Below are 13,150 nucleotides of genomic sequence, written 5' to 3'. Positions count from 1 at the left end.
CTTCTTTGGAATCCTTGTTACTGATACCATTTTTGTCATCCAGTCCCCAAGGCAGGTCTAAATCTCAAAGCTGAGGAACAGACCTAAGTCTTGACCTGAAGCCTAAACCAGATATCATGTTAATATCCCAAATTATTAGCCAGGTCATAAAAGATATATTGATCTTATTGAGAGTTAACATCTTTCTTTCTGTCGTTTCATGGATTAATTTTATGTTTGATTTTAGGGTTTAGATCATATGAGTATTTTTTAAAGTTTGTATAGTAATTGCTACTTTATGCTTTTAAATTTTAGGATGTACTAAACACGCACATGTTATGGAATCCAGATGTAGCCCCAGATTTGACATTCAAATGTTTTAAAAAAAATGGAATCAGTCTGTTTTGCATATTCAAAATGTACCTTTTTATAGAAAGTAAATACGATATATATAGTTTTTCTTAATGATGCAAATGTTCTATGTAAGATGAATCAAGCAGTTGATCCCTCAATCATTTATTCTCATAGCATCACCAAAGCTATTCAAGTGGCCCTCTATCTATTCTTGGACTTATTATCTTGATGAAAAGGTCTAACCCAGGAAAATCTTTCTGCTTCAAGTTAAGTAGCTGGCCTTAGTACTTGAACCATTGGTCTAGTGGTGCATTGTGATGTTGACAAGGAAATATGAGAAGCTAAAGATACTATTGAATAAAATCTTAGGCTCTAGAAGTTGCAAAAAAGAAATTGGTGAGGTGGCAGTGAGTAATGTGCTAAATAAATTTGCATCAGGATTTGTCTTTTATTGATGTACTAGTGGCCTGGTGCACAAATTCGTGCACATTGAAAGGAAATTAATTAGAAGAAATATTTTAATATCGCTATTTGCCCTTTCTCTATAATAGAAGTGTCAACCAAATTCACAATTGACAATGACAGATCGAAACACACGTGTGCAATTGGCACCAGCGAGAGCTTTATATGTATCGCTATTGCGCGAGTCAACTTAACCTTTTATATATATAGAATAAACTTGCTTAATTAGACCTGCTTTCTGATTTAGCTAAACTTTTTTCACCCCTTTGAAGCACCCCAACTTTTCTTTCTGGTAATTGTCAGCAACACAGCAGTTAATTTCAACATGAAGCAGATTAGTATTGTAGATCATGCAGGGAGAACAAAGGGTAAAATATTTAACTGCAGCAGTGTTTGACTATATTCTGCGCAGTGAGAAAACCTGAAGTCATTTTCAAGGTCCACCATTCCTTCTTTTCAGTCTCATCAAGTTCCTAAGCTTTCTAAATCTCCATTTTCAAGCTAATGAAAAGAAAATAGGATTCTACCGAGTCTTCTATCTACCTACTCTAGGACTTCAGTGAGGATCAAATGAGATGAGGCACAGGAAAATGCTTCACAGACATTTGGTTAAAATGTGAAATGTTTCCATCTGGCTATAAAGCAAGTTGTGTTCCTGGGCTGAAGAAACTGCAAGGAGGCTAGTTGCTAGGGAAAGGAAGTCGGGCATTGCTACGCCCAGGACATCATTACCCGGTGCTCACAGCAACCGTTTCCAGGCTGGCCAAGGGGTCTCGGCAGCATCGGGGTGGTGGCGGGGCCTGTGTCCCACTTGGGTGAAGCCGTGTGTTGCTTTATCGGATCCAGGTCTGTGCTGCGGTTTCTCTGTCAATGGCCAGTGCACATCACGGCAGCTCCTGTGTTGAGCATCTGCCCCCTGGAGGTCAGTGTGCATCATAGTGACTGGTCAGACGGGTGGAGGGACACTTAGCATATTAGCCTTTTATATTTATTGATGTATTTCAATTAGTTTGTTGTTTCAAGTATCATGTCTTAGGGCCAACTACAAAGCTAGCCAGCCACAAATCCCAGGAGTTTGGACTCCAGTTTGATTACATATAAATTTTTTAATGTATAAATTCACATTATCCAAATTTGTGTAGTCTTGAGGTACTTTATCACAAGATTTTGCTGTAGTTTTTTTTCATTACAAGACTGTTCCTATCCTGAATTTCTTGGTGACCAGAAACAAGTTCAGGATATTAACCAGGTGGTATCTATTAGTCATTGTATCAAAGGAGAGCAATAAACCTGTCATCAATAATTACAGAAATCTTCAAGTGCTTGCTAGGTATCTGATTTAGGAGCACTGGCAATGGCCAAATCTTTAGGGAGTCTGACCTTACCTCTCGGTTTGCCTTGAACCTCTTTCAAACCCTTAGACGCCTACGTGCACAGTGCTGTGCCTGATAGGGAAGACACACAGGCCCAGTGCATTTCATACGTTTTTAATATATAATCTGCCCCATTATGTGCACCATGGAGAGGAAGAAAACTTGTTGACAGCAGTGGATGGTGGGTCCAGCTGTTGCAAGACCATAGGAAACTTTTTCAAAACTTCAGGTCTAATATGATTATATCAGCACCCTGGGCAAGGTACCATGCTTTCCATTAGCTAATTTAGAAAAGAATTCTGGACTTTAATTCCCTCCCTCCCCTCCAAAAATTTAAAAACAGAAAATGATCTAGGCCAACTCAGCTGGAGATATGCTTTTTGCAAATAAGGGATTGGAAAGAAACCACGCCAGAGTAAATGAACTGCTTCACTGCAGCAGAAGTATCAGCTCCCATGCCATTGAAATATTAATTATGGCCTGGTTTCTCTGGAAGCCAAGCAGCAAGGGACAGATCCTGTAGGGAACAGTGAAGGGTCAGTCTTACATCCAGGTTCCCTGAAAATCTGCTGTCATATTCAACTGGCGTTAGGCTGAGGTTCAATTTCCTGGTAATAATTTCCTGATTCAAAAAATGGATAAAGCCCCATGCCAGCTGAGCTGTAGGGACTGGCTTTTGAGGTATGCAAATAAGTTGATAACCATAATAATACTTCATATCTGTTACCAATAAGCCAGGGACAAAGTTGATTCTCTCAGCCCTTGTGTTCTAAAGAGAAATTCCTAGTTCAGGCAGAAACATTTTCAGTGTGTTCTAAAATAGACTGGCAAAGGTTTGAGATCTTAAATTTTCAGTTTTGTTTTTGAAAGGGTGTGGCTTGAAGTTTAACCTCTTGTTATCTACAAGATGTGAGGCTGTTGGAAAAAGAAGACATTTTTTTTAGCTGTACCCCAGATTATAAAGACAAAATCATTGCTTAGGTTATTTTGACTTTGTTTTTAATTGGGAAGGATTTAAAAGAATTACTTCTGTACCTTAAAGTAATCACATTATGTTGTGTGTTTTGTTTCTTCCACTCAGTGGGTTCGAATATTTTAAGATGAGAAGCTCACAAGCAGATGACATGCCACGATTTTGACTTTTAATGTTTAGTAAACACTTTCGAATATGCCGACAATATATGTGGTCATTAAATTCCTGTACTAAAAGGTATTCACCCGTTATAGAGTTGGAGTACTAATCAAGATAAATGCAGCCATTAGTATGTGCCTACTGTCCACAGCTCTACTTTGACAGTATTTTATCTTTTTCTGTTGGGTAGCTTTGTAAATATTTTATTGAATTATATAAGTTATTACCAATGGCTAATAACTTATATAAGTTATTAGCAACATATTTTGGTAGTTGTTCAAAACATAATTTGAACTTTTGGGCTAAATGAAACTGATGATCACTAATGATCATAAGACTTTATTTAGGGTTTTTAGGTAATATTTAAAAAACAAAAAGATACCAAGATTAATGTAATGAATACCCATGAAACTATCCTTCGAATTTAAGAACTCTTACCAAATTTGCTTAAGGTTTCTAAAGTTGGTATTTATCCTTTTTATTATTATTATTATTTTTTTAAAATATATTTTATTGATTTTTTTTTTTTTTTTACAGAGAGGAAGGGAGAGGGACAGAGAGTTAGAAACATCGATGAGAGAGAAACATCCTACTGGGGATGTGCCCGCAACCAAGGTACATGCCCTTGACCAGAATTGAACCTGGGACCCTTCTGTCCGCAGGCCGACGCTCTATCCACTGAGCCAAACCGGTTAGGGCTTTTTTTTATTATGTTTTTATTTTCACTACATTCATATATTGTTATGAACATGGGCTTTTAAATGCTGAAAATTTTGTTATGCTTGATTCCCTGTGTCTCCTCCCTTCCCCCCATTAGAGTTAGTAAATTCCACCCACTCGTTCTTTTTCTAGGCTGGGCTCCCCCCAACATTCTCCAGGAGGTTTCAATTATTTTTTTTCCTTTCCATTAGTAGGAGTAACTTAAGCAGCATTTATTTTTCAACCCTTTATACTTTCCATCAATTTAGATATTCATTAGCTAATTTTAAATGCAGCATAATTTTTAAATTTCATTTTTAATTGATATATTTATATTTAAGCTTCCATAGGCAGCTTGACATTTTTATACTTAAAATAAGACCTGAGATATTTATCAGATTGGAAAAGAAATTCAGTGAAGAACAACCATTTTATGGGGGAAAAAAACTTTATTAACCAACAACAGGTGGTAATTTTGTTCCCTGTCGTGAGGACAACTGAATAAGACTTTATGAGTATTGATTACTCTTTGATGTGTTAATTGGTCTTTGACTTATTGTGTGACCCAGACAAATGATCCTTTTTTTCCAAGCCATGAAATAGAAATGTATTTCTAAAGAATTTATGATTTCTTTTTTGGATTTATGCAACTTTTGTACTTCCTTGTTCTTATTGCCTTATTCTTTACCCCAGTTTCTCTTTGTATCTTTCAGGAGAGACATTTCAGCCCATTTCTCACGTTTACTTGAGTAAATGTTGAAGCCCAGGGCTTGCCTATTACTTGGTTCCACAGTTGTAGCGTCAACCTTGGGCTGCCCTGGTTAAATTTTCCTTTCTCAAGATGCCTCCTTTGTCAGCTGAGAGGAGGTCAGAAAGAAAGGGACTCAGTCCTTCTTTTCAAACTTTAGCTCAGAATTGCTACTGCTTCGCATGAGAGCCAAATAGCAGACTCTACCCTGTGTCTCTAGGTCAGGAAGGTATACCTTGTCCTCTTCTACTCAGAAGTCAGTGCCAGCTCAGTGCTCTTCCTGATTTCTATTGAATGATTCCTTCTTTATTCTAAATAACTAGCAACCTTTAAAATTTGCAGCCTATATAGCAGCGATTTTTAACCGGTGTGCCCCAAGAATTTTTAAAGCATGCAATACCTGACCATTTAGTCAGTGGCATTGACCTCTTCCCTTAGATCCGTGGTCGGCAAACTGCGGCTCGCGAGCCACATGTGGCGCTTTGGCCCCTTGAGTGTGGCTCTTCCACAAAATACCACGGCCTGGGCGAGTCTATTTTGAAGAAGTGGCGTTAGAAGAAGTTTAAGTTTAAAAAATTTGGCTCTCAAAAGAAATTTCAATCATTGTACTGTTGATATTTGGCTCTGTTGACTAATGAGTTTGCCAATCACTGCTTAGACCAGTGGTTCTCAACCTTTCTAATGCCATGACCCTTTAATACAGTTCCTCATGTTGTGGTGACCCCAACCATAAAATTATTCTCGTTGCTACTTCATAACTGTAATAACTGCTACTCTACAGCAGCAGTTCTCAACCTGTGGGTCACGACCCACAGGTTGAGAACCGCTAGCAGGGTCGCCGAAGACCATCGGAAAACACAGATATTTACATTACGATTCTTAACAGTAGCAAAATTACAGTTATGAAGTAGTAACGAAAATAATTTTATGGTTGGGGGTCACCACAACATGAGGAACTGTATTAAAGGTTCACGGCATTAGAAAGGTTGAGAACCACTGCCTTAGATTATCAAAAACAATGATAACAGCCAGCACAATAGCCATCCAGTGTGAATGAATAAAAATTACACCTGTTTTTGTTATCAGATTGGCAAAAAATACATTTTTGGTGTGCCTCAGAATATTACTAGTTTGTGTGCCATGAGATGAAAAAGGTAAAAAAATCACTGATATATAGAATTTTTGTTTACACATAATCTCTTTTTACACAAAACCATTTATTAAAATGGCTAGTGTATTTCTTTAGAGAAAAAAAACAACACAAATATTTTAAAGCAAAATTATGTAAATAGAAAATTAACAAAAGTTAAAAAGCAAAAATTGAAGTGCTTTTAAAAATTAAGGTAAAATTCACATACTATAAAATTTATTCCTTTAAAATGTACAATTTAATAGTTTTTAGAACATTTACAGAGTTGTACAATCATCATTATATGATTCTAAAACAATTTCATCATCCCCAAAATAAATCCTGTATCTGTTTAGAAATCATTCTCCATTTCTCTCTCCTGCAGTTGCTAGGAACTACTAATATATGTTCTCTATGGATATGCCTATTTTGGACATTTTATCTAAACAGAATCATGCAATATGTATATTTTTGTGTCAGGCCTCTTTTGCCTCTCCTATAATGTTTTCAGGATTCATTCATACCTTAGCATGAATCAGTATTTCCTTTTTATGACTGAACTAGAGGCCAGGTGCATGAAAAATGTGCATGGGTAGGATCCCTAGGCCTGGCTGGCGGTCAGGGCCCATCAGGGCCTTCCTTCCCCCGGCTGCTGGCTGCTAGCTGGGGCCTTCCTTTGTTCAGCGTTGCCCCCCCCAGTGGTCAGCTCACGTCATAGCGAGCCATTGAACTCCAGGTTGGTCGAACTCCCGAACGGACACTTTGCATATTAGCCTTTTATTATATAGGACTAGAGGCCCGGTGCACGAAATTCCTGCACTGGAGGGGGTGTCCCTCAGCCCAGCCTGCACCCTCTCCAATCTGGGACATACCTCTCACTTCTGCCTGCCAACCTGATCACCCCCTAACTGCTCCCCTGCTGGCCTGATTGACACTTAACTGCTCCCCTGCTGGCCTGATCACCCCCAACTGCCCTCCCCTACAGGCCCGATCACTCCCAACTGCCCTACCCTGCTGGCCTGGTCACCCCCAACTGCCCTCCCCTGCCGGCCATCTTGTGACAATGTGGGGGCTGTCATCTTGTGATGACGTGGGATGGCCATCTTGTGATGATGGGGCTGCCATCTTGTGGTGACCATCTTGTGATGACGTGAGGGTGTGGTGGTCAATTTGCATATTACCTCTTTATTATATAGGGCAATAGTCTATTATATGTATATATCACAATTTGCTAATCTGTTCATCAGCTGATTGACATTTGGGTTTTCAGATTTGGCTATTAAGAAAATGCTACTATGAACATTTGTGTGTGTTTTTCTGTAGACATATGTTTTCAGTTCTTCTAGGTACACACCCAGGAGTGGAATTGCTGGGTCATATGATAACTTTATGTTTAACTCTTTTGAAAAACTGCCAACTGTTTCCAAAGCAGCTGCACTGTTTTGCTTTCCCACCAACAATGTTTGAGGGTTCCAATTCTCTGTACTCACCCACACTTGGTATTGTCTGTCTTTAATTACAGCTTTTCTAGTGGGTGTAAAGTGATAACTCATTATAGTTTGATTTACATTTTCCTGATTTAGTCATTCGAGCATATTTTCATATGCTTATTGGCTATTTGTGTATATTTTTTGGGAATATGTATTTAATTTTTTTGCCCATTTTTAATTGCTTTATTTTAAGTGATTTTATTTCAAGAACTATGATTACTTTTGCAGAAAGAAAACTTTCTAGGAATGAATGATAATGTATGAGTAAAGTACTTGTAAAAGTATTGACTGCCTCATAGTACATGAAAATAGCAAAACTGGTTACACAAATGAACATTATCCAGGCATCAGTATTATTGTAATGGTGCTAGATTAGTTTATAGCCTTAGTGTCAGGTATTAAAACATTAATGTTAGAGCTATTTTATTCTACTTAGAGTAATATCAGTAAAGTTTGTAGATTTGTTAACTGTGGTCTGTTATGCCTTAATTATCTATTTGTGCTACTATATATCCACTGGCCACATTTGGCTATGTAAGTTTAAATTTAAGTTAATCAAAATAAAACTTAGTTCCTCAGCCATTACAATAGCCATATTTCAAGTGCTCATTAGTAGCCACATGTGGCTAGTGCCTACCTACCATACAGGGGAGTACAAATATACAGCATTTCCATCATCACAGAAAGTTCACTTGGGTTGTGCTGGTCTAGATTTATTTTATCAAAGTTTCATACTCTAAGGAAAATGTCAATGGGATAAAAAATAGTTTTTTTTAACCTGAATTAGCTTAGAGCCTTATAATTTGAAATAGTAACTTTAGAGTATTGGATGGTAGTACACCTGTTCATATTATTCCTGTTAACATTGTCCTTCGTGTGTCTTTGAGATTTGTAGAGATCCTAACACCCCACCTCTAAAGTCATTTGCAGTGTAAAGTTTTTGTTCTTATTATCCTCCCCAATGGGGTCAGGTTGACTTCTCTCTTAATATCCTATGACCCTTCTGAAACTTTGAAATTTAACTTGCAGATAACAGAGTGAAGGGAAAGAATTGAATTCTTAAGGTTTATAGTCTAGTGTTTTTTTAAAAATATTTTTATTGATTTCAGAGAGGAAGGAAGAGGGAGAGAAAGATAGGAAACATCAATGATGAGAGAGAGTGATTGATTAGCTGCCTCCTGCACGACCCCACTGGGGATCGAGCCCACAACCCGGGCATGTGCCCTTGACCGGAATCGAACCTGGGGCCCTTCAGTCCACAGGCCGATGCTCTATCCACTGAGCCAAACCGGGTAGGGTTAGTCTAGTGGTTCTTAACCTATATACAGACCAATTAATTTTAAAGTAGTTTTTCCCTATCCAGTGTGAAAATAGTAAATATTTGCAGATTTAGACATCAAAAGTAGTCATTTGACCCATGTCAAAATTACCAGTGAACAGCTATCCACTAGAAAAATCAGTATTTTCAGTTGGGAAAGTTGGTATATTGGAAAGTGGAGGTAAGGATTATGGGCCTATGATTGGTTTTCTTTTCTTAATTTTTATTTACTTATTTTTTGTTTGTCCAGTTCTCATGGTAGAGCTAGTTTCTTGTCCACAGTTCTGTGTTTCCTTAATACATTTTTCTCAAAGGTGCCTTAATTTCTGGTGCCATTCTGAGACTTCTTGATACTCGCTCTACTTTTTCCATTCTGTATAACAGACTGCTCTTGAGGGCATGTATTTTGTTTTTATTATTTGTCTTCTCCTTCTGTTGTTATATTGTTGAGGTCTGTATCCTCAGTTTGCAGTACATGATCCCTGGTCATTCATAAATTTCATGAGGCAGTAGAATCACCTGGACATTAATTAGCTCTACGTAGATATTAGTAACAAAATACAGGGTGGAACAAAAGTAGCTTTACAGTTGTGAGTATGGGAAATACAGTTTATTGTTGCATTACTATTTATTGTATTACTTTTCATATGAACAACCCTATATATAACATCATAATGTTATAGAGACTGTCAGTGGGGCAGGTTGGAAAGTAACATTTTGTGCAGTGAGGTGGTGTTTGAGGAACTTGTTATCTTGAAAAGCATTTTTTGTTGGTGCTATTTTGAAACTTGAAACCCCCTATTTAAAAAATACTATGGGTAAAGTTAATTATTGTTTTTAACTCTTGAATTTATTACCATTTATTACAACCAGATGAATTTGTGGAATTATGTTCTACTCTAAAAATTTATATAGGTGAAATTAGGAGATAGAGAAATTAACAGATAATCTGAAAGTTATTGGTTTTCATCAGAGTTCTGCAAAATATTTTAAAACTGCCAGTAAAATTTATTATTAGTTGATATGAGTTTTATTTTCTAATCTGTTGCCAACCTGACTGATGAATCTGTAGTATGTGTGTGGACATTAAAAAATAAGCCTAATAAGAATGTGAATAGTTGCACATTTTTCAAAGCCTTTTGGTATTGAGCCAACTCTGCATCAATTTACTTGCCTTTGAGAAGTGAAGCATTGAGGTTCTGCTGTTCAAAGTCTACATTGCTGTCTTGGCTTGGCAAATATGTTAGAGATGTTTCTAGTTTAAGGTTAGCATTTCTTATATGTTGTCTATTCTTAGGAATATTTTTTTCTTTTTGTTTGCACACTCTGAACTTTGTGTGTGTGTGTGTGTGTGTGTGTGTGTGTGTGTGTGTGTGTGTGTTGGGGGGGTTGTTGTTAATCCTCAACTGAGAATATTTTTCCATTGATTTCTAGAGAGGGTGGAAGAGAAAGGGAAAGACAGAGAGAAACATCAATGTGAGAGAAACACATCGATTAGTTGCCTCCTGCACTAACCCTGACCAGGACCCGGCCAGGGAGGAGCCTGCAACCTGGGCATGTGCCCCTGACAGGAATCGAACCTGGGACCCTTCAGTCCACAGGCCGACGCTCTATCCACTGAGCCAAACCGGCGAGGGCTGCACACTCTGAACTTTTAATGACTAACTACCTGGTCCATGTTGGATATGCATGTATATTCCTTTTTCAAAGAGGACCTTACCTAATGAGGCCTTTGGTGTATTTCTTGTGATAACGATGGTGACGATTGACCTTTATATCAACGGACATTTTGGAAAGTTGTAATAAGCAGACTTGTCTCCTTTATACTAGTAAGTGGGTTGTTAGCTATGGAGCTATTCTTTGAAATGTAGGTATAGGTAAGTGCAGTAAACAGAAGATTGCCCAGTTCTGTAAACACTTGAAAACTTATAATAAGCGGGGTACCAGCACAGTCCCATGTGGATTTGTTAGAAGGGAGTGCTTACAATAGGAAAGTTCTGCAAGTGGCAACCAGAATAAAAGATGCTAAGATATTGTTACTGTAAACCATCTGGTCTAGCATACTCATCTCCTCTCAGTGTACCTCACTCAGTTGTCCCCAAGTGAATTTAATCTCCACAGCCCCACGAACCAGGTATTATTAGTCCTATTTTACAGAAGAGAATGCACAGAAATACTTAACAGTTAAGCATGTCACCTAGAGACACACAGCTAGGAAGTAACAGCACTAGAATTTCAGTTTAGGCCACTTAATCCTAGATCCCCTGCTTTTAAACACTCTGCTCCCTGGGATAGGCTGTCAGCATAACCAGTAATACTACTGTTCACAATTTTATGTTTATACTAGAAGCCCGGTGCACGAAATCCGTGCACGGCAGGGGGTTGTCCCTCAGCCCAGCCTGTACCCTCTCCAATCTGGGACTGCTGGAGGGATGTCCGACTGCCCGTTTAGGCCCGAGGATCGGGCCTAAACGGGCAGTCGGACATCCCTCTCACAATCCAGGACTGCTGGCTCCCAACTGCTTGCCTGCCTGCCTTCCTGATTGCCCCTAACCGCTTCTGCCTGCCAGCCTGATCACCCCCTAACCACTCTGCTGCCAGCCTGGTTGATGCTTAACTGCTCCCCTCCCAGCCTGTTTGCCCCCAACTTCCCTCCTCTGCCAGCCTGGTCACCCCTAACTGCCCTCTCCTGCAGGGTTGATCGCCTCCAACTGCCCTCCTTTGCAGGGCTGGTCCCTCACAACTGCCCTCCCTTGCAGGCCGGGTGCCTCCCAACTGCCCTCCCCTGCTGGCCATCTTGTAGTAGCCATCTTGTGTCCACATGGGGGCAGGATCTTTGACCACATGGGGGCAGCTATATTGTGTGTTGCAGTGATGATCAATCTGTATATTACTCTTTTATTAAATAGGATAGAGGCCTGGTGCACGGGTGGGGGCCAGCTGGTTTGCCCTGAAGGGTGTCCCTGATCAGGGTGGGGGTTCCCTTGGGGTGTGGGGCGGCCTGAGCGAGGGGCCTGTGGTGGTTTGCAGGCCGGCCACGTCCCCTGGCAACCCAAGGGGAGGCCCTGGTATTTGGAATTTATTTTCCTTCTACAATTGAAACTTTGTAGCCTGGAGCGGAGCCAAGCCTGGGGCTCCGGCAGCCATTTCTGTGGCAGTTAATTCACCTTCTACAATTGAAACTTTGTAGCCTTAAGCGGGTGAGCCCGGCCAGGGTGTGTGGAAAGCTTTGCTTCCCCTGTTGCTGCCGGCAACCGTGGCCTGCTCTTCTAGCCCCATTCTACCGCCATTTGTTTGAATTTGTTTACCTTCTATAATTGAAACTTTGTAGCTTGAGTGGAGGCTTAGGCCTGCAGCAGCTATGGAAAGCTTGGCTTCCTCTGTTACCTGGGAAACCTTGCTCACTGTGGCTGTAGCCATCTTGGATTGGGGTTAATTTGCATACGCACCCTGATTGGCTGGTGGGCGTGGCTTGGCTGGTGGGTGTGGCTTATGTAGTGGAGTGATGGTTAATTTGCATATTACCATTTTATTAGAGAGGATATAGGATTATTTGATTGAAGTCTGTCTTCCCCAGAAGACTAAGCTGCATGAAGGAGGAACTATATCTTTTTCCCTTTTATCGTGTTTTTAGAGTTCATTACAACCATCTGATGGGTAGTTATTGTATATTTCTTGGAAGTCATTTGCTGTGAACCATCACTGTGCTTAAACATAAGACCAGGCCCTTTTTAAGCAAAATATTTAATCCTTTATTATCATCTGTAAAACGAAGGGCTGACATTAAAATTTCTATAAAGGATATTGGACTCTAATACAAAACGTGTAACTTCACAATGGCCAAAGATTTGTTTTTGTACTTTTGTTTTGATTGCAAGTTTGAGAATAGGTTTTAATTAGCTTGTGTTTAGTAATACCCATCCACAATTAAAATACATCGCCACATGTAATCTAATTAAGGTTTATAGTAATTTAATTTATTTAAAACTTGTAAACAGAATTCATATTTTGTTGCAAAAATAAAATGCACATTTTGATTTTGGCCACATTGAATTTTTTATTTCTAGTTATCTCTATGTAATCATTAATAGCGGAATTCAAACTAAAAGAATTACAACAATGGGATTTGACAAAAAGAACTGGATTTTATAATATTTAATTAGTAATTATAGTAAAATTATTTTGGAGCTACTTGGCAGCTCAATTTGTAAATTCTTTCTGATGGACTATAATTAAAGTAGTTTATTTCTATTTGAATATGTGTAGATACAATATAAGAAGAAAATTTTATTAAGTTGTATGGGGTATGGAGACAATATTATGTCATAAAAGGTAGGATTTTTTTCCTTTGAGGTTGTTATTAAAGTAATAAATCATGGTGAATCAAGAAACTTAAACAATACAGTTGAACATTTTCTTTTGTATCAAATCTAATGGTTTTTTTGAAAGCCAGAATTCTAGCGGCA

At 38.8% G+C, this 13,150-nt stretch overlaps 1 protein-coding gene across 11 annotated transcripts in view; it reads left to right on the top strand.

The window, feature by feature from the left end:
- Positions 1-13,150, top strand: part of PKP4 (plakophilin 4) — a 237,556-nt gene that overhangs the window by 22,081 nt on the left and 202,325 nt on the right. The window contains exon 1 of one of the 11 annotated variants that reach the window (XM_079782900.1): positions 3,872-3,991. The exons of the other annotated variants lie outside the window; for them this stretch is intronic. The gene's annotated coding sequence lies outside the window, so the exon portion shown is untranslated. Of the gene's footprint in view, positions 1-3,871; positions 3,992-13,150 lie in introns of those variants that run through there. 11 annotated transcript variants of the gene reach the window in all.

This window comes from Cnephaeus nilssonii, assembly GCF_951640355.1.
Source record: "Cnephaeus nilssonii genome assembly, chromosome: 10".
NCBI lineage: Eukaryota > Metazoa > Chordata > Mammalia > Chiroptera > Vespertilionidae > Cnephaeus > Cnephaeus nilssonii.
This window is presented reverse-complemented; position numbering and strand designations above follow the sequence as displayed.